The sequence below is a fragment of the Anser anser genome (genome assembly GCF_964211835.1).
Source record: "Anser anser genome assembly, chromosome: 1".
In the NCBI taxonomy this organism is placed as follows: domain Eukaryota; kingdom Metazoa; phylum Chordata; class Aves; order Anseriformes; family Anatidae; genus Anser; species Anser anser.
In genome coordinates, this window is record NC_139720.1 from 20186309 (window position 1) to 20208706 (window position 22398).

General features: G+C 40.6%; 1 long non-coding RNA gene across 1 annotated transcript in view; it reads left to right on the forward strand.

The window, feature by feature from the left end:
* The window catches only part of LOC310897682, a 130541-nt gene that overhangs the window by 5182 nt on the left and 102961 nt on the right, over positions 1-22398 (forward strand). The window lies entirely within an intron of this gene.

Sequence of the window (22398 nt, forward strand, 5' to 3'; positions counted from 1 at the left end):
TAACCAACAGCCTGATAGTCTGCGGAGTAAAATTGCAAATAAAAATATTTATGAAACTGTCCTCCAAGTAAAGCATAGATAATATTTTTGAACACAAAGACTATTACCCATCAGTGAATAAAATGATGCTATCTTGATGATTAATTGCTTATTTTGGATGTGTCAGCGGTTTAATATGAAACTCAACTATTATATCCTGATGAAGCTGAGAAAACAGAGTAAGTAGTGCTCAGCAGATAAAACCAGTCCCTCCCTTTTTAGAAATTTATAGTCTTTTGTCTTGTAGGGAGGCTTAATTTGGTTTGAATTAGCAGAGATGTCATTGTAATGGGTATACAGTGATGGAAATCCAGCCTGGCTGTGGAGTACTGCGCCACTTTGAATGCACGCTATCGCACACCCAAGGTGCAAACGAGGCTTGGATGCAAAAGCATTAAGACTTCAGAATCAGCATTATTTTTCAAGGTAGATCTGCATTGCAGTTTCACCAAGGAAAAGAACAGAAAGATATGTCCTTTTTTATTGGAAATATTTCTTTTGGCAGACTGAACACCCTTCGGTCAACAGATAGATGCATTTTATAGAGTGTATTTTTTCAAATTGGTAACAATTTATGCCTGCAGAAGTGTCACGGGAGAGAGCAATGATAATTAATCCTAAATCCCATTAGTTGTCTAGTAGCTTAAGTGCTACTATACGTTACCATTAAATAGCAAGCTGTTTCTCTGAGGGTGAGGCTTCTCATGCAAGGATTATATTTGCAATGTAAGACTCTACTGTTATGCTGCTTGAGTATGCTTACAAATTCAGTAAAATATATTTCTCAACCTAATTGTCCATTATCCTTAATGAAATATTTTGCTATTCAGTTGTGCCTTTTAATTGGTAATAACTGCCTGTGAAAATCTGTTTTCTGTACCAATTTCACAATTTCTCCAAAATTGACAAAAGATTTAATTACATCGGACAGTTTGCGGTAAGTCATCAGATGCCTTAGGTATCATTTAGGACCAGATGCGTATGTTGCAATTAAATTATTTGGTATTTATGATAACGCATAAATTTTCTATGTGTCCAGCTTTGTGAATATTATATGGTGAACAGTAGTGGCAGCCTTTAGGGCTACTTAGGAATTCTTTGCTCCTCTGTCAAACCTCTCCCTCTCTTTTTTTTTTTCCGTTTTTTTTTCCTAAACTATGCATGTCATATGTAGTTTATTCTATAATACCTGGGGTGCACTGTGCCATAGGATGCTGTATGGAGCTAGCTATACTGCTACAGCTGTTTAAAAGTCAAGAGATGCTGAGCATAAGGTGCTCAGGGGCTCCTTGCTGTAGATGTGTTGGCTTTGCATCCGTGTTCGTGTCCAGCACTGACCCTCCGTCACTCTGGCTGTGGGCTTGCTTCAGAGAAGCAGCATGGGGACCCTAAGTCAGCTTTGTCTGTGAGCAGCAGCTGAGTTTAAGAAATCCTCATCCAGATGTCCAAGAGTATGACAAAACTTCCAGATTCACAGGTCGTAGCCAGGGAGTTTTGTGCATGCAGCTACAGGCTCTTGTGCACTCCTGTGTTGCACAACGTGTGGTGATTTGCCCAGCTGGCCAGCCAAGGATTCCCTTTGCACAGAGGTTGCCAGAATGGATTTAAAACAACACAGCAGCAGGACAGATTTGTTTCCTAATTAGAAACATAGCTCTCAGTAGCAGATCTTAGCCTGCTAACTTTGAAGTAACCTTTGTAAACCTCTGCAGGAGCAACTTTGGCCTCTCATTGGGCTGAAGGTTATCAAATAGAAAAGTATGTCCCTATTTTACATGTGTTCCCCAGCGTGGGAAGGCTGCCCCCTCTTTAATTTGTGGCAAGATGGACTTCTCATTACAAGGCCCCTGATGCTGAACATGTCAGCCAAACTCCATAAAAGATCACTATGCACAACCTGCATGAGCACCTTCAGTCAGAAACAGATCTCTCTTTTACAGAGCTGCTTTAGAGGTTAGGGTTAGGAATAGGTGAAGTAATGTAAACCACCTGTGAAACACTAGACACTCACTCCTTATACCCAGTCAGAACAGGAAATTAATATCTTCTTAGGATATATTTATCCCTTCAACTTACAACTAAGCAAAACTATCATCTAAACACCAGGAGCACTTCTGTGCTGTGCAGGTGACTGAGTACTGGCACAGGCTGCCCAGGGAGGTGGTGGGGTCTCCTCCTTGGAGACCTTCAGAAGCCGCCTGGACGTGGTCCTGGGCAGCCTGCTCTGGGTGTCCCTGCTTGGGCAGGGGTTGGAGTAGCTGGCCCCCAGAGGGCCCTGCTGGCCTCAGCCACTGTGTGTTATAAGGTGCCCTCTCAGTGAGAGAAGAATTTGGTGAACTCTGGAAGGAGAAAAATAATTTTTTAGTTCTCTTAGACTTTAGAGGAATTAAACTATGCTGGGAAAGTGCTGTTCATGTTCTTAAAACCCAGTGTTTGCCAGGTGTATTTAAAAAAAAAAAAAAAAAAGAGATTCTTGCAGAATATAACAATTTATAAATCTTCAAACATAGGCCACAAAAATAACTGAAACCACCTGTTTCCACTTCCTCCCTAGAAAAGAGTACCACAACATATAAAGCGCAGAGCGGTGAATGTCCTGAAGAGGAATCATGGCTAAAAGACCTGCACAGAACTTATTTACCAGGGAAGTTGCATGTCCCCTTCTTTTCCACTTTAAATCCAAGTGTTTGTATTCAGTGTCTTTCGTATAGTTTCAGTTTACTTGACCAAAAACCTCACCTACTAGAAATTTGGCCCCAGATTATCCGTGCTGTTCACTTTGAGTAAGATGTAGGGTTCTTTCTAGGCTTTATATTAATTGAATTGTGTTTAGTTTGGAATCTAATGATGAAAAACATTACATGTTCTCACTGCAGTGCACAAAATACATTTTATTCTCACTCCAGCTGGAGGTAGTGAAAGCTACCATAACAATAGCTTCCATTTCTTATGGTCTCCTTCTTAGGTACAAATCTACTACTGATGTTAAGTGGTGCTTTACCCTGTGAGTGCCCTGCCAGTTCGTGTTGACTTCATCTGTATGCTCACTATGTAATTTGTAACCGTGGCCAACAGACGACGCATTCCTTCTGTGTGGTCTCTTCTGTTGCTGGCCAATACTGAGGAAATGTTTTGGAACTTTACTCTCCTTGCATTGTTCAAAACCCCATAAAAGCATTTTTAGGGTATGGAGTAGGTAGCTCTCACTAACACTATTGCCTTTATCAGGACAGTCCAAACACTTGTTCTCAGAAATGCCAGGTGTTCTTGTTTCCCACCACATACAGCCTTTGCTTTGTGTACTTTGTACTAGTGTGCTCCTTACAGCAACTGACTGTTGCACTAATATTTGAAGCCACTGTCTCCAAATATCAGGACCTCATTGCTTAGGCCCTTTATCTTTTATTTCTGTTATTTTACTTATTTTAATGAAATAAGTAAAACAAATCAACAAAACAAAGGAAAAAAAAAAAAGAAAATTTTCCTTAGCTGTCAAAACTGAAAAATTGCATCTGTTTATGGGGTGAGGCATTCAGACTCTTCTGAAATTGCCTCTGAGATGGCTGTATGCTATACACATTATATATAATGGTTTGCTGTACAGTAGCTGCTAATTGATCATCAAAAAGCACTGTTAGTAATTCAGATATCATTAAGTGTATTACACATTTGCACTTCTTGTTAGCTGCAATTATGACATTGCTGTGATTGACATTTATGTTGTCAATACTCACTCTGCAGCATGCATGGTTAAATAAGCATTAATGTTACAAAGTCTGGTTTTAATATCTGCTTGAAAAAACACAGTTATCCAGCCTGCCTCATTGTTGCAGCACTGGCCTGGAGTGAAGATGTAGGAGCTTGTTGTGCTGGGTGATGGGATGTCTTTGTGGTTCAGTTCCTCAGAGCCAATTTCCCTTCAGCCCTCCAGTGACACAAAGGTGACTCGTCGATGCTGGGAGCCAGTGCAGCTATGCAAAGCATGTTTGTTTGGTGTCTCTTCACATTGCTGTTCAGGTTTCCCAGGGGGACAAAGTGGTTCAGGAAAAATAGTGAAATGACATATGCTTGAACTAGGAGCACATGGCATCTGTAAAACTTCCATCCTTAATGGCTTGGTAGTGGATCATTTGGGAATTAGGGATGAAAGCAACAGATGTTATGCATTCAAGCACCTGGATAAAGAAATGAAAACCCGAAACTACATATATTATTTTGACAAAGCAAAACGGTGAAACTTGTATTTGTCTGTGATGTTCCATCCTATTCAGATAAGGTGCTGTTTGTTTTTAAATGGAAATATGGCTTGGCATAACATGACAAAACCATAAAGGCCCTTGTGTCCATGTTACATCTGGGTCAGATGTATTTGATGTTCTTACTTTGATCTCCTGTGTAATCAGTGTGTTTTCAGCTTAGATCTTGAATCCACATCTCCTGTAAACAAGAACAATTCCCAGACCTTTTGATCTGCAAAATGACTCATTCTTCCACAACTCTGCTCCAGGACAGCACAGAGAGGGATTCCTGTTCCTGGGGGTTTCTTTGGCATGCTCTTCTGAGGCATGTCCAGCTCACTCCTAAAAATTTAAAGGGACAAACTAAGGGCCCTGATGGATCTCTGGGAGCCTTTTCCTTGGCATTCCTTCTATAACTTTTTTTTGGGACTTTAAAAGCTTGGATAAAGTTCCCTATGATAACTGAATGTCTTGACCACATTGCCTGAGACTTGTTAGATAAGGAAATTGGGACTCTAAAGGGAGAAAGGAAGCAGTTCATGGCGTAAAGACTGATAGATTGTGAAGGAAGCAAAGAACCTGGAGAAAAGGAACCTGTGAGATAAGGTTGGACAGAGGGAGAACAAGGAGCTTGGTGTTATCTCCCTCCTTGCAGATATTCAAATGCCATCTGGACACGATCCCCGGCAGACTGCTGTCAGTGGCCCTGCCCGAGTAGTGGTGCTGGACAAGATGGCCTCTGCCATTCTGTGATTCTGTGGTGGGAGATGCAGATCTGAGACTGGCTAGGCCAAGACAAGGAACTGAGGTGCCCGGGGCAAGGGCATTGCACTGGCTGGGGAGTTTGAAGGAGAAATTAGAAGTCTGAACTCCTGTGATCAAGACCTCAGGGTAGGGAGAAGTGACAGGATGGAGGTGAGATGGGACCCAGGCTGCATGAGTGGTCCGGGGCATGGGAAGCAGGCCTGGCATGGGGAGGAGAATAACAGCAAGCTTGAGGGGCAGGGGTGAGGAAAAGAAAAGACTGAGGCCAGTCCGAAGGGAGAGGGAGTCTTGGAAAATGGGTGAGAAGTAGTGACAAATAAAAATATACTGTTCACTGTATGACTACACTCCTGACCTTCACTGTTCATCCACACTTGATACTTTTAATGGAAAAAAAATGGCAAAATGTACCGTTCCTTTCTGAGATCGTGGAAGCCTCTCTCTCTTTTCTGTGAAATTAACTGGTTAGGTTCTATATTTAAAACAAAAAACCAAACGAACCACTATGAAAACGATTAGCCTTAATAAAAATTTAGGGTTCAATTCAGTGCAGAAAGATAACTTTTCTTTGAAATATTACAACCATTTTGGAAAAAAAAAACAAAACTCTTTTTCCCACCGATCTCTCCCATTTGACCTGAGAGCACTACACGAGATATGGTTCTTACTAAAAATAGGAAGAAATCATGTAAGAAAAGACAATGCTGATGCTTTTACAGAAGTCTGAATCAGAATAATCCTTTATAGGAGTGCATTTTGACATTTCAAATCACCCCTAATTGTGCTCTTCTAAAACACGCTTTTCCATGACTAGATGGAAGCATTTCTACTTAATATCCTAAGATGTTACCCATGATTTCTATTTCTGTCTGTCTTCTCTATTGTGCCTCTTTTTTTGTGATATACTCAGAATGTGGGTTGTAGCTGTGAGCCTTATTTCTGTTGTGTAATGCAATAGATGTGAGCAATGGTTCCCATTACAGAGACAGAGAGGAATTCTGCAGAACATATTTCATTTGGTGATATTAAAAGTATATAACTCACAAGTAATGTGAAATGCAGCAACCTCCTAGGTTGTACAAAACGAGGCACAAAACCTGTTTAAGTGCAAGCAAACAGAAATGGAAAACACTGACACATTTTTCTCCTTGATGGGTGACGTCCACCTTCTAAACTCGTTATTTTTATGCAAAGTCACGGCACAGGCACAAATCTTATTTTTGACTTCTCAGTTTCCCAGCAAAATTTCCTGCTGTTTCTTTTCTTTACTCAGCTATGCAGATAGTGAGTATCTACATGTCCTTACCTTACTCCTTTAAACCTATGTGGTTTGAGCTTTAAGACTGCTCACTGAGAGCAGTGCCAGAAAACCTGCCGTGACGTATTGTCCCCTGCATGTTTTGGTGGCTGTGTATCAGGGACTGGTGGTGTCCGCTAAGGACACAGATTCCAAGCCAATGACTTTCCCTGGCATCACTTTCACATAATGCAAAAACACATACTTAAAATACTCTCTGTGGGCCACGTCCAGCCACCCCGTGCGCCCTTTTCCTTACTAAAAGTAACACTGGCTCATCAGGTCATTTTTAGCTTTTGGCTAGAAAACTGCTCGGATTTACCGAGAGAAGCTGGGAGTTTCCCTGGTATTTTCCGTTGGAAGAAGTCTACATCCTGTTATTGGAGTACTTTTCCCTTCATGAAGTGAAAAATGTCCGGGAATATGATGTTTTGTTTACGAGCAGCAAGTGCCTAAATAAAAAGAGAAAAACTATCTATCAAAGTGTTAATTTAAAATCCAACACAAAGTGAACAACACTACGAAATATGAACAAACATATATGTACATCTAAAGGTATTAAATATGGTGGGTTTGGTCCTAAAAAGCCTTTCTGGCCTAAAATGTTTACATTCATAACTGAAAATGTATTGTGCACATATATCCTAACCTATTTCTGTACAATGTATATATGTGTGTTTGCCTATCTGTTGCTTTCACTGAATTGCACAGACCTATGTGGACCAGACCCTTAGTCCTATTAAAATGTTGTAGGAGTTTCCATTATGTCAGACAGCCGCTAGAGGGGACTGTGACTCTCTGCTGGAGAAACCGGATTTAGGGGCTTTTGAGCACCGACTTTCTGTTCCTAATATGTTTGTTTAATGCTTCGTTGCCAGGTCTGGCCTGTGTCTGTGATAAGTCTAACACAGCAGCGAGGCAGGTTGTTCCTGGAGCTTTCCCTTTCACCCAGTTGGAAGCTGTGGGAGGAGGGATAGTGTTGTCAGCCTCGCTGCGTGTGAGAGGCTGGATGGAGGGAGGCTGCTACAGTCATGCCAACATCTGACCAGGCCTTCAGGAAGGCAACGATGGCCCCAAGACCCCTATTGACCCCCGTGGACATCTAATTCTAGATATTTACATGTGCTCAAGTGATGTGTTTGGTATGAGAGTACTAGTTTCACTAGGAATCCTGGTAAGAATTCACATAAGAAAATGAAATCTGGTCAGGGAAAAAAATTAATTTCTACATATCTCTGAGCCCCAATTCAATAACCAAGATAGATGTGTGTGCATGCTTGGCTGCACAAGAAGCCCATTCAGTAATGCTTCTGTAGATCATAAAGATATTTAGGTTTCTAATGGAAAGCAGAAAACTTAAAATATGTGTGTAGTATCTACATATACATGATATTGGGGATATAGCAATCCTTCATACAGTTATAAGTAACTTCTGATATTTATTCAGAAACAGTCAGATGATGAAGTATGCCTGGACAGTAGACGTCCTGATAGAGTTGAGACACCTGATTCATGTCTACTGTTGTTTCTACATCCCTTATGTTCATTACATAGATGTGTTGGCTTCAGAGAAGAAACCCATGTTGGAGAAATACCTTTGTGTCCTTTGGGACAAAAAGAATACCACTGAGCTTAGTGATCCTGCAGTAATGATACTAATACCTTCTCCATTTCTATAGAGCATAAATAATAACATCTTCTTTTCTTGCATCATTCCCTGTCAAGTCTGAGTCCTGGGCCAGGTCTTCGGCACATGACCCAAAAATTCCAGAAGCCTTCTCACCTTCCTGATTCCTTCCATCTTACTTTACTGCACTTTCATGGTATATTGTTCCCTTGAAGCTTCTCAGAACTCTAAAATGCCTTGAAAACTTTTTGGGTAGTCCAGTTTGTGCAGTCAGTGGAGTCATTTAGAAATGTTTCACTAACTTCTGTTAATTTGGGTAAAGCTTCCCTCCTGCTCTAAAAATTGTGATCTTTATCTTATGCTTTTCAGTACTTGTGAGATGGAGAAGCATGTTGATTAGCCTGGAATAAGCTTCCAGCTGTGTAAGCCATCATGTGTTGTCACTAGGGTGGCTTTAATTTATGTAACCCCCTGAGCATGTGGCAGTTGACTCTCAAAGTCTCAGCTAGCCAGGAGCTAGCTCCTAAAGCACCCTCCATGCTCTCAGAGCATGCTGGAGATTTCTTTACTTATAAAAATCAACCTGAAGTCTTCTTCATCAGAGCTTCTGCTGGGTTTGGTCCGTGTGATGGACGAAGTGTCAGACTGTGAAGCTTTCAAAGCATCTGGTATAACCATGGGAGGACATGGTGTAATGCAGTGCCAAGTTAGAGATTGCCAGCCTGGAGCTGGACATGCCTGGTGGCATGCAGGAGCCTCTTGGCAGGGGAAAGTAGCCCACGAGCGGTGGTACTCATTTTGCTTGATTTGTGCATCTCCATGGGACTCTGTACTCTGAGATACTCAGAGGAGCAAAGAAGAGAAATCATCAAGATTTAGTGGTTTCTCAGAAACCAGATGATATAAGAAAATGAGCTGGAAATCCTTTCTCAAAAAAAAAAAAAAAAAGGCAACTGCAGGTCAAAAGTACAGCATAATTACAGGCAGCAGTGTGTCCAGGAAGGGAAAATGAGGACAGCCTGGAAAGAGCTCTTTTAAAAGCAATGGGAGAGGGAATCCCCTGAGTTCCAATTTATAAGGAAGTGTCAGGAGGGAGGAAGCAGGCGCTGTAGTTCAGCTGCAGTGAGAAATAGGACTTTTGTGGCTTTCTGTGTTAACCGTGGGGTTCTGAGAGGTGACTTGACATCTTAAACACTGGTTGTGATTTAGGTCAATCACCCCGGGTCGGGAGAGAATGAAAACTCCACAGTCATGTAGACCATGTCCAGGGCTCTTGAAGCCAGCAGGAAATGTGTTACTCATTTCAGAGAGTCACAGATATTGCCCTTTTCTCTTCTCCAACAGTGAAAGGCATCAGGTGTGGTGCTGACTTTAAAATTGTAACAACCTACACTACAAGAAGGCTTCTGAGTAACCAGGATATGTTAAAAAAGGTTTCAGCCACTGGCTTTGAACAGGTGATTAAATGCTTTATAGCCTGTGGTATACACACCAGACCCCATCTGACTCATATCAACACTAAGCAACATGTACTATTTCCCATTTTTCACTTATTTATCTTTGCAAGTTTTTATTGGTGTGTTTTCTCTGCTGCTTGGTTACAGATTTGTTCCGGACTGTGAATATTTGCTTTGAATTATTTCTTGCTTGTTTGGCCCGACTGATCTCATTGATTTAAAATAAAAATAAATAAATAAATAATTAAACCCAAATGAATATAAGAAATAACCAAACTGACTGCAGAACAGGTTGTTTTTAATGTCTTCATTTTCACTTACTGCTTGACTTCGGTCTGCCACGAAGGGCCAGCCATCATGTGTATCTGCACGGAGACACATATGCACACATAAACACACAATGGACTCTTTCACAGCCAGACTCTACCAGTAAATGGAGATTGATGTTGAATGCCTGCTGCTTTCCTGCTCATACGATTAGTTTGGATTTGATTGTGCTCGCTTTTGATTGCCGCCTGTAAGGTGCTTCATGACCTTGGATGTCACACAACATTCCTCTCCCGTCTGTCAGTCAAATATCAAGCTGTAAAGCATGCCTGGCTGAAGTGGGTTTCAGACTTACTGGGAAGGATGCTTTTTATTCAAACATTCTTCATAAGTATGCTTCAGTAAATGTGCCCTTTGGTTTAGACAAGGGTATGAAAAACTTCACTTAATGGTATTACTGAGGGCATAGAATAGTGAAAAATGTAGGAGCCCAAGAATTTTTACAGCAGGGTTTTTAGCAGATTGAAAATCAAAAATGTATAAAAAATAAAAATAAAAAATAAGTGTAAATTAATTCTTCTGTATAAACATTTCATAGTGCAATGGTTCAAGAAAGATCAAATTCAACACAAATTTTATTCTTTAGATATAAATGTCAATTTCTGAGCAACATTGCAATGTTGCAGACAGATCATCTCACTGTGGAGACAAGGGATCACTTGGTTCTCAGGTCTCTCCAAATTACCTGTGATGAGTTATGCAGACATCGATAATCAAAGTCCAGATTAATAACTGTCTAGGTGAATTTCAAAGCCCTATTACTCTAACTGGTAATTGTGAAGGGCTGGGCTGGGGGATGAGGAATGAACCAGATATAAAGTTAGCTGAGAACATAAATGTCAGACAATATCATACTAGCAAAATGTGTGTATCGAATAGAGTGATTTGAATTTGCATATTTGGCACTGTTTAATTTTTAGTTCCCTAAAACATCGAGGATAGTTATATCAGCCAAAGCTGATAAAACTGGCATGCTGTAAAACATGTATTTTAAATCCTAGTAGCAGCCTCCCTTCTGGTCTGCAAGTACAATGCCAGCTGCCACTGGTCAACCTGATCCTGCACCTTTGTGGAGTGATCACCAAGTAGGAGGAAGACCATAATGATGGAGCGCAGCTGGGATGATCTTGTGCCCAGCCCAGAGCCCAGACAGCATTGCTGTCCATTTCTCAAAGCATAGTGGCTGATCTGAGGACTTGGACATTCACCTGCTATTCTTGTTGAAGGCATATATGGAGTGTGTGCCTGTGAATCTAATGGCTGTGATCTTGTACTCTGCCTGACCATTTGGGAACAGGATATAATTGATAGTTAAAAACAGATATGCATAATGAGTGCAAATTGATAAGAAAAGGTGGAGAAAACACATATTCATTACATGAACGAAAGTGGTAGGAACAAAGTTCATCTTACGGAGGTTGTTCTAGTTACTTAAACTGAAGAAGTCGAAGTTTAATTTTAATTCATCCTAGGTTGGAATCACATGCATCTGGTTTTTGCTACCTAAACGTAGATGTCTAAGAGTCATTTTATATGCTGTGGGACATCCCGTTTGGTCTCTAACTGCTGTTCCAAAAACATTTCAAGTCTTTTGTAAATTCACTGTTATATGCTAACCCTGTGAGGAGGCTACCTCAATGGCCTGGAGTACCTAAGTATCCAAAGTAGCACAAGACACTTAGAAATATTTATTGAATACTTTAAATATTTTGACACCAAAGCCTAGTTGTCTTAATCTGTTGCTAAATCCCACTTCTAAAACTCACTGATATCAGTTCCAACCAACAGACCTCAGAACATCAGCTTTGCAAAAGTCCAGCAGTATGCTCACATTAGTAACTAGATGATCAGTATCACACAGATTTAGTAATGATGAAGGCTTTGGAGAGGATTAACAGACTTACACTAAGATGAGAGACAGCAGATCTAATTATTATTCTTTGCAAATAGGAAGGAATCTGATCTGTCCTTCCTTGCATGGCTCAGGAACAAAAGAACGTCACAACTTATCAAATTTGGAAAGTAAAAAATATTGCTTTATGAATAATGATGAACGGAACAACACTAAGTATTCTCACACATAATAAGCTGTCATCAGTTACTGAATCCAGTCTGGAGATAGAGATGTTACTGTGGTTCTTTCTGTTTTATTTATGTAATGCAACATTTCATCCATCTATGCTGCAAGGTCTCCTTGAGCCTCAAGTTTGTTCTGAAATATAGCAATTTGCGAGTTTTAGTGAAATGAAGTTTGAGATTCCCCCCTGGGAATGAGACCATCTGCTGTTAAGATCTCATGGATAATGACCCCACAAGAAGGAATAAAGCCTTTACTGTACAAGAAGTCATCTCCTACTCTGGTATGTCAGTAAAGCACACTAGCACGGGTGTGGCATATTCTGAAAATATAGTTTACTATTCCCTTAAATGACATAAAGTAATCTGATAAAAGCTCTCTTCTCTTGTCACAGCTACACTCATGTTAGAGATTTCACCAGCACTTCAAGGATGTGAGAGTGGCATAGACTTTATAATTTCAATAAGCAGAAACTACTGTGGAAATTTACACTTTCTAGTGTCTGGTGAAGTTGGTGCAAATGGGAGTCCATTTCTTTACTTCTTGTTTGTGGACATGGGGAAAAAAATTGACAAAAATAGTCTAAACCATACCTTTAAAAATCTGCTGGGTGCTCTCATCTGGTTTGCCATGATGGGAAGATATTTGTCAAGATATTAAGCATGAAAATCACTAGGCCGAATACCAGCAGACTCTGTGGAAGAAAGAAATTACAAAATCACAGAATGGCTGAGGTTGGAAGGGACCTAGGAGACTATCTGGCCCAGCCCCACTGTTCAAAACAGAATCCCCTAGAGAAAAGTGCTCAGGATCGTGTCCAGGTGGACTTTGAATATCTCCAAGGATAGAGATGCCACAATCTCTCTGGGAAACATGTTTCAGTATTTGACCACCCTCACAGCAGGTAAGTTTTTCCTTATATTCACATGGATTTTCTGTATCCCAGTTTGTTTCCATTGACTCTTGCTTCGTTGAGCACCACTCAAAAGCATCTGACTCAGTCTTCTTTACTTCCCATTTAGTATTTCTATACAGTGAGTCTTCTTTTCTCCAGACACAAAAATCGCATCTCTCCCTGCCTCACCTCACATGTCAGGATTGATTCTAATCTCCTAATCATCTCAGTTGCTCTCTGCTAGGCTTGTTCCAATATGTCCCTGTCTCTTTTATAATAGGGAGCCCAAAACTGGACACAGCGTTCCTGATGTGCCTCACCAGTGCTGAGCAGAGAGGAAGGGTCACCTCCCTTCACCTGCTGGAAATGCTGTGCCTGTTAAAGCCCAGGAGGCTGTTCCTTCCCCACTGGCACACTCATGTTCATCTTGGTGTCCATTAGGACACCCAGGAAAGCTGCTTTCCGTCTGGTTGTCCCCCAGCATGTACTGGTGCATGGGCTTGTTCCTGCCCAGGTGCAGGACTTGGCATTTCCCTTTGTTGTACTTCATGAGGTTCCTATCAACCCATTTATCCATTCTGCCAAGGCCTTTCCGAATGACAATACAACCTTCTGGTGTAACAGCCACTCCTCTCAGTTTTGCGTCACCTGTGAATTTGCAAGGCTGTAACTTGTCCCATCATCCAGTTCAAAATCCAACAACATGTTGGCATGGCTCAGATAATTTTCCCTGATGCATTCTCTCACATGCACGCTTGCACACTTGCTTATCCTGATCACTGATGAAGATACTAAGTATAACTAGTTCCAGCATCCATATCAGAGGATGATCCAGCATCTCTGACATTCTGTAAAGGACACTTAAGCACTTCTTTTTCCCCTATTTTTTTCTTTCTATTTTTTTCCCCTTCTTTCTTTCCTTTAACAGATTTTCAAACAAAGAATTCTTCCTCCAGAACTTTTTCACCCTGATTTTAGTAACCTTTGGTGTGGAAGAGCATTAGTTAGTTTTTCTGCACTGCTGTTTGTATTATTTCATGTTTTCTGCTTCTGACTTTAATCAAGATGGTGAGATTTTCATGGCAGACACTATTTCACGATTTTGTGTGAATGGCATACAGCAGTTTGACACCCTGCAAGCAGCTCCAATATCCTTATTCATCTTATTGTCAGATGATCATTTCTTACTGACACATTTTTAAATGATTTGCTGTAAAATTTAGTATGTTACAGAACCACTCAGACACAGGGGTCTGGGGCAGGGACAAGGACTTGCTTCCCACCAGAAAGTAAAGAGAAAAGCACCTAAGCACCTTCTGTTCCCCAAACAGAAATACAGCTGCTGGAGTTCATTTTATTACTTTGTGATGACCATAGCAATTTTAAACTTGAACCAAATATGATCTAAGTAATTTAATTTGTTCATAAATGTTGTGCTACTTCTCACCTGTATATCGCCACTGAATGTCATAGTCTGTTTTGGGCACTGTATGGCACTGCACGTGAAATATGTATGCTTCATGGTATCAGTTAAGTCATAACTTGCTTCTACTGAATTGTTTGAACCTTAATAACTCAAAGCCTTTGACATGAGTCTTCTGTCTTTAACACTCATACCTTCTGTTGTCTTGGGTTTCACCTGGATAGTGTCAGGTAACTGCAGTGTTGGGTAAAGTGAGTGTTTTCTGGAGACGGCCCCCATCTGTGTGCACAAGCAGTCACCCAGCCTCAACGGAGCAGACTTGTCACCTGGGAGCAGCCACACTTTAATCAAGTCGTTATCAGCTAATCCACCAGATAAACTGCTGAAGGAGTATTTCACACCAGTATTTAGACTTATGTGAGAACGCTTCATAGCTTGATTTCACCATTTTAATTTAGTCTGTAGTAACTGACATAATTGGTTATATGTAATTAAACCCTTAACTTAGAGAATATGTTTCACATGTGCAAAGTAGAAGTAGCTATGAAGGATAGGATATGTATTTTTATTTTGCTTTGTGTGTTTTGTAGGAGGCAGTCTGTTTCTTCCTCTCCAATGTTCCTGATTTATTGTTGTCATGGGTAAACTACACCTCAAATTTTGTAAAAGGGAGAGAAAACAAACAAACAAACAAACAACAACAACAACAAAAAAAAAAACCACCTCTTTTTGACCTTGAGAGAAGCTAGGGCTGAATGGAATAACTTACTGAAACTTCTTCAAAAATATTTCGCCTTGGGACAGAAAGTAGAAAGGGAAAATCTAGTGTATTGGAAAATGAAGGGGGTTTAATTCCTCTATAACTTTATAAATATAGAGACATAGCAATCAGAAAGCAGTAGTTCCTAAAAAAATCACAGGTACATTATATGATTTTTAGCAATGCATTTAAGGTAGCTGCATGGCCCCATTAACCATGTCTGTGAGCTTCACAACATTTAGTGTTTTCTCTCATAACATGCCTAATAAGGAGAAAATGCCTCTGTCCTCATTTTGCAGAGAGAAAACTGGGAGGAAGTTCAAAGCATTGCTTCATAAAGGCCACTGCACTGAACTTGACCATATGAACTTGTTCCTGAATTTATTCCAGCACGCAAGCTGTCATGGCTCAGACCTATGTGCTGTGCTCCTCAGCCCTCCCTGCTGAGGGGACAGGAAATGTCCAGGCAACAACACATCTATAGGACACTGTAAGCAGTCATACCAATAGGTATAGCTATGTAGCTGAATAGCTCTGCTAATGAAGGTATCAGTCCTGGCTAATGAGGAGCAATGCCCGTTCATCCATGCAAACTACATGGGCTGCAGAACCTGGGACAGGTTGCTCTGGGTATGCCTGGACGCCTCCAGGTGACACTGCTGGGCTTGGCACCACCACCCTCCTTGCACATGCAGAGGTGGCCAAGGCTCTGTGGCTTGTGCCTCAAGGCATTGGAGTCACAGGTAGTGGAGCTGTTTGGTCCACTGTCCGCATCTGTCTTAAACCTAGGTCAATCTGGGAGCAAATTACACCTGTAAATTTACACCTGTAAATTATACACTGTGGGTACTGAGTTCACTGCAAAGCAAAGCAGTCATTTCCAGACCACAACTAATGAAGAAAGTGTTATATACTGCACAATATTTTGTATCAAGGCTAGAGATGTTAATAAAAAAAGGGGGAGATCTGGTCTAATATTCTGCTCATACCAAGGAGATTCAGATTATGTTTCCCAGGGGACTGTACTCTGGCAAACTACAGACAAGCCTGTGGTGATGGCCATCTACTCTACAGGCAAAATGCAAGACTGATGGGAGCACAGCAAGCAAAAAAGTCTAATTCTGTGGTCTACTATTTATAGGTAGATTCTTGACAAGGAGAGAACCTTGATTTTGTTTCCTGCTTCCATGCCTGTTTGTGTATTTCATCCAATGACTTTTAATGAGCTAAATTCAGTACAACATGGTAAGGGTTTTACGCTGTATGATGTAGTCATGGCACAGTGTAGAACGGAGCATTTTTAATTAATAGTCACCATGACTGCTAAGTTGTACCTCATGTTCAGTGTTGGAGATTGCTGCTAAAATATTACCAGTAGTCCCTGAAAGCAGGTGCAGATCGTGCAGGCAGACTGGTGGTGCTGGTGGTGGCACAGGACAAATAAGAAATGAAAGCCAGGAAGGAGCTCTGTCATGAAGGGTCTTTGCAGTAGCTGTGCCAATGTGAGGAACAGCATAATGGGGAATTGGTGTCATTTTTCCTTGTTTAAGTGAGAAATGACATTAGAGATATTTGCAGATGTCTGAACAGAAATATGCTTTTTCTTTTGTTCAGTGTATATGTCATTATAAATTACCACTGTTTGCCTCCTAGGCTGGGACTTATAATGGTAGTACTCCGGCTCTCATCCCCTAGTGTTGGGTCATGTGAAAAGGGAAGGATCTGGGTATCATGTTGCTACCCCAGCTCTGGAGTCTTCTTGGACCTCACCACCGAGGCTGGTGCCACAGCTTCTGCTTGGCTCTGGGATCCCTTGCCCAGGCACAGCCACTTTGATTTCCGGAGTATGAGAGAAGTTTCACTCTGGTGCCAGGGACTTGGTGGTGACCACTTCTACAAGCGGGGCAGGCAGATGGGTGAGCACAACCTGAGTGATTTTCAGCAAGTAAAGCTTGATATTCTGTAGAGCTGCATGAACTCAAAGACCTTTTCACATCACTAGGAGGATTTTCCTTGGACCTGTCTGCATCCCAGCATATCTAAAACTTCTTTAAAATGGATGTCAATCCTCAAAATATTTGAAGGGATTTCAGAAATTAAGACAGACTACTTAAATGAGTTTTTTCATAAAAAATCAAACTCATGGTGCTAGTCATCTTCTACTCCGTGGGCTTTGTTAAGAAACCTGAGGGAATGCGTGATGCAGTATGAACTCACTGAGTATCCTATTCTTTCTTCTTCAGGTTTGTTTCTCTTCACTGGGACAGGAGAGGTGTTCTAGAGCTTTAGAAGTTAATTCTTTGTTCTTTTAAGTCATATTTGAAAACTACAGAAACCCAGGTCATTCTTTACAGCTCCAGGCTAGCAGAGAACAACGTTTGAGGCACAAAACTAAGCAAATCAGTCAATCAGTCAGTCAGTCAAACAGCTAGGATCCTTCTCTAGTAGCAAAATAATAAGTAAAACATCTTGCCAAATATTTTAAATAAATGTTGTCCCCTTACATCAGGGAATAGTGCAGGGTGTGCTGGTGTTTCTCTTTATACAGGATAATATTGTTTGCGAGAATAGGAGACTTCAATGAAGAATTTTGGCAGTGCCTTGAGTTATAATCATCTATCATTTATTATCTATGATCACAGTGGCATGAAACGCTTTTCTTAGCATTCTAGGCACTTTCAGAGGAAAGGTATTACAAAGATATTTATGTTTGGTGAGAGGTATTTTTTTTTACAAACTACAAACATGTTGTACAAATGTGTGCAAATGAGGGTAGAGTTTTGATATCTGGGGATTAAGGGAAGGGATGTGTATGATGACTAGAAGGCTTCTACCTCCAAACTACCACTGACTGGGTAAATAAAATTTAAACCATTTTCTTCCTGGTTGGTGATCACCAAAGCCTGATCCAGCAATATGATAACGGTCTTTCTGCAAAGTGTTCAAAACTCTACTAAATAACAAACTTGAAGCTGAAATGTTATGAAACATTGAGACTTGTCATTGGCCAACATTTACATAAAGATTAAAGGGGATTTTTTGTTTAAGAAGGTTATATAAACAAGACTTCCCCTTACCACCACATTTGATACTAGTTACTATACCTCTGTCAAAATGTCAGAGCAATCATTCTGAACTGCTGACTTTTAGAACAAACTTGATTTGTACTCATTATATCAAGTAGCATCCAATGACTGTTTCTTTGTACATTGTTTCTTAAGTAGTTAATTATCAAAAATAATTACATTTCACAATTTGCCAATAGCTCAGTGCAAAGAAGTACTATATTTCCTTCTGGAATGTTACCTCAATTTTCAAAGATTACTATGAAGTTGGATTTCAGTGTCTACATTTTTTCCTCTCTATAAAAAATGTGTCTAAGTGCAGAAAAAATACTGCAGAACTAAAAAAATACTGTGGTACTAAAGCAAGTAGTTGTACAGTATATCTGGTGGTGAACAGTGAGTAGATGAAGGAGTAAATTAAACATCAACAGTCAGCATTTCATTTCTGATCTTATGTTTTAGCCTGCCACCACTGAGGCAAGGCTATATTTTGCAATGGTGCATGCTCAAGAGAGCCCTAAGCTGACTCTGAGTGAAAGATGTGTCTACAAAGGGTAACGCAACACTAGACACAAATGATGTCTCGGTCATAGGAACAGTATATTGTTGTGAGCATTGCTCTGATCCCAAACTAATTCTGCTTCTAGCTTAAACCCAGAGCTGCTCAACCATCACTGCACTACTTGGGCTCTCCTAGCCACTAGGGTCAACTCTGCACTGAGTGCGCTGATAAACTACTGATGTGTCTTGGGGGCTCTGCTAGACTCAGGGCTTGCTGCTGCAGGCCTGCACAGCTCCACTTACTTCTCGGTTATGTACTGAAGAATGGACAAGAAGGAGAGATTTGCTGGGGTTTGTTTTGTTGCTGATGTTTTTTGAAGGCTTTGTAGGCAATTCAGTCTCAGCTTATACTGAACAGTGGTGAAGGACATCTTTGTGTCTCACTGGATGTATGTCAGTAACGGACACTCATTAGCACACTAGCAGTTTTCCCTTTCTTTACAATTTGACTAGTCAGATATTTTTAAAAATAGATCATCTTCATAACCACAGTGCATCAGAGGAGAGTAGCTGCCTTCCTTCTTTCAACTTTGAATGAATCATGGAGATAATCGTGGATACTTCAAAAGCTGTATTCCCAAATACCAGGCAGCTATTTAAAACCTGTGATCAGCTGTCATTGTGTCCTGATGGAGGTTGGATGGCTCTGAAATGTTGACAAATGCACTATTTGAAAATAAAAGCAAGTTATAACACACCAGACTGCAAGCATCTGTACTGTGAAGGCTGGATGCAAAGCTCAGAAAAGAAAGTGGAGTGGGATTTCACACTGACAGTTCTCAGGCGTTTTTATTCAAATGTTTCATTTAGGTTGATTTAAAGCCTTCATGAGCAATGCCAATAAAATAAATAAATAAATAAATGCAGAGAGGCTACGAGCATGCAGTTATCGTGGGAGAATGACAAACAAATGCCCACATAGCATGCTGTACTGGGGTCCCAGCTTGTTGCTGCCTTGATGCGACAGGGTCTGTTGGGTTTCTGAAGTGTTATCAAAGTCACGCACTAGCTCCTGATGGTGTACAGATGTGACATCCCTAAACATGTGCAGGTATGTACCTGTGTGCACACATGCAGACGAGCATATTTCCATGGATCTATGGTTCTGTTTGTGAGGACAACACATTATTAGGGCAATAAACAGCATGGGAGTACTGGGGATAAACACCTGGTGTACTGGGGTGGCAGGGAAGGTGCAAAGCAGAAGATGTAGCCATTGCATGATGCCTTCTTCCTGGTCTCCTGCCCCAGAAACACATTTGGTCCATCCTTCTGTGCCCAGTTACCTCCCAGTGAGGTCAAGGTTAGCATTGCAGCAGTTAAGAGAACTTTGAAGACCCTCATCTTTCCTCCCTTCACAGCATAGCTCAGATGCCTGAGTGATGCTTAACTGATGATCCAAAGATGGTACTAGCTCTCTTTGCCCTAGACTGTTTAAGATCCCATGGACTATTCAGTTGATCTCTAGACACACTGATTCTTCTGTAAAAGCACTTGAATATCTTCATCTCACCTCAATAACATCCTTTCATCTCAGTATGATGTCATAGAAAAACCTAAGTATAGGAACAGGATAGTTACCCTGTGATAAATTTCAGAATATTCTTCCAGCCAGCCAGGGGCTTCTGTAGTTGGACATAGTGTCTTTGTCTTTAACAATAAATTCTTTTACATATTGTTCCATAAATTTGTCTAAATGATTTTTGATCCTATGTCAGAATTGAACATCCATTTTAACTTGAGACAAAACAAACAAACAGACCAACAAAAAATCCACCAGAAAAGAACAAGAGCAATGAAAAGGTGGTTTAACTGCACTGTCTGGAGACATAATTTCTTGTTTTCTGTTTTAGACTGCTTTTGCTAATGCTATGCTCTTCACTCATGAATCTCCATCATACAGCCTTTCTACCTGAGAGCATGACCAGTGCTCTTTGTTCCTAGGGGTGTAGTTTTGTGTATGTCTCTGTTAATACATGTTTTGAAAGGTAATAGAGGAAAGTGTTACACAGCATCTCACAGTGGTATTATAGCAGATTTGAAGGATCCTAAGCCAAGACTGTGGCTACACTGTGGTCGACACAGTACTTGTATACAAATAAATACACAGACCTTTGGTACAGAGGGTGAGTCTTAGTTATAGGAAGGGTTCTTTTCAAGGCCAGGCAAAACCACAATGTTCTAAAGCTAAGAGGACTTTTTATTTCTGTATGGAGGTTTCCTAATATTTACATCTTATAGTATGACTGAAACCTTAGGAAAAGCAGATAAAAAAAAAAAAAAAGTAGAAAAAAAGGATTATTAGCCAAGTTTTACAGGTGGAGAAACAAAGCACAGACAAGTGCATGAATTTCCAGGTTGCCCAGCAAAATTTTGTGTTTCTGCTGACCTGTGTCTCTTGATGAGATGAATGTTTGCTGGAGCACTTTCAGCCTGGGCAATTCCTGAAAAAGTGTCAGGATGCCAGAGAACATAGGAGAGCAGGCATTCACCACAGGGAACGAGCACCCACTGCTTTTGTCTGGTCTAGCAGTGCTCATCTCTCAGGAGACAACACGAGGGGAGGGAGCTTGCGAGTTGTTGCAGAGCTAGAGAAAATATCTGAAGCTTAAAGCTGATAAGTACAGTGTGACAAAATCAAGAGAGAGTGGGCAGATGAGCATATCAGTAGAAGGTGCTTTAAGGTGCTCATGACACCTCCCCTTTCTTCCTTTTGCAGACCAATGACATTCCTTTTCCTTCTTCCAATTTAAACCAAATTTCTGTTTCATGACATTAAGAACTTTGCAGATTTCTTCAATGTGGCTGCAAAAATCCAGCACTGGATAAACTGGTTTCTTTGTCTCAATCTTTGTCTCAGTTATTGTGTTGAAAGTGCTGCACAATTCATTAAAAAGAGGGAAAAAAAGGTTAGAAAAAGTCAGAGGTCTAACCCTATGGCCAGATGGGTGAGACACTGTACAGGTAAGAAATTTCTTCTGGTCCTTCCTCTGAGAAGTATGTAAATACATTATACCACAGAAATAACTAAGAGAGGCCCATGACTTTATGCTGAAGGAAAAATCTCCTGGATGATGGGGATTTAAAGAACAGACTGGAACCTTCCATGTCCTATGGATGTCACTGTTGAGTATTATCTTTTAGCTTAACCCACCATCATCTTTGTATTCATCTCTCTCTCTCTCTCTCTTTTTTTTTTTTTTTTTCCCATCTGAAAGTAATAAGCAATTCAACAGAATCTGCAATAGCTTCTGCAATGTAGCAGCAAAACTACTGCCATAGGATGCCATGCAGCACCAGTGTAAGGGGACAAACACGAGCAGGCTGGCAATTTAAAGGACAGGCCTTTGGGCTTTACATTTCTTTAACTTTCTTCCTTGTCATTATAATATCCACTTAACTGGTATTAATGTACACAATAACACTTGAACCAAACTAAGCAGTAGTCTTTTATAATGCAAGCTCCTTCAGTGCTCAGTCCCTTTGAAATAAGTTACATGAAAACATGAAAACATGACCCCTGCTGGGGTTTATTAACTCATCTGATCCTACAGATGAGTTAAAAACTCCAACAGCCTACATTGTTGGTTCTAATCTTTGATTGATTGATTGGTTGGTTGGTTGATTGATTTTTGATGTTGTTATAATGAAGCTGAGATTGAAGTGTTTCTGTGTGACGTATTCCTCTAGAATTTTAGCCTTTCTGCTTTGGCTTCTTATTGTGTCATCCCACTGATCTAAAATCTAAAACCATCCTGAAACTTGCTGGGACAGGAAGCACGTTTTCCTTTTGGTATGTAGCGTAGTGGTGTCTATGAGACAAACATTAAAAAATATAACTGTAAAAATAGTTGACATCCCAGAAAC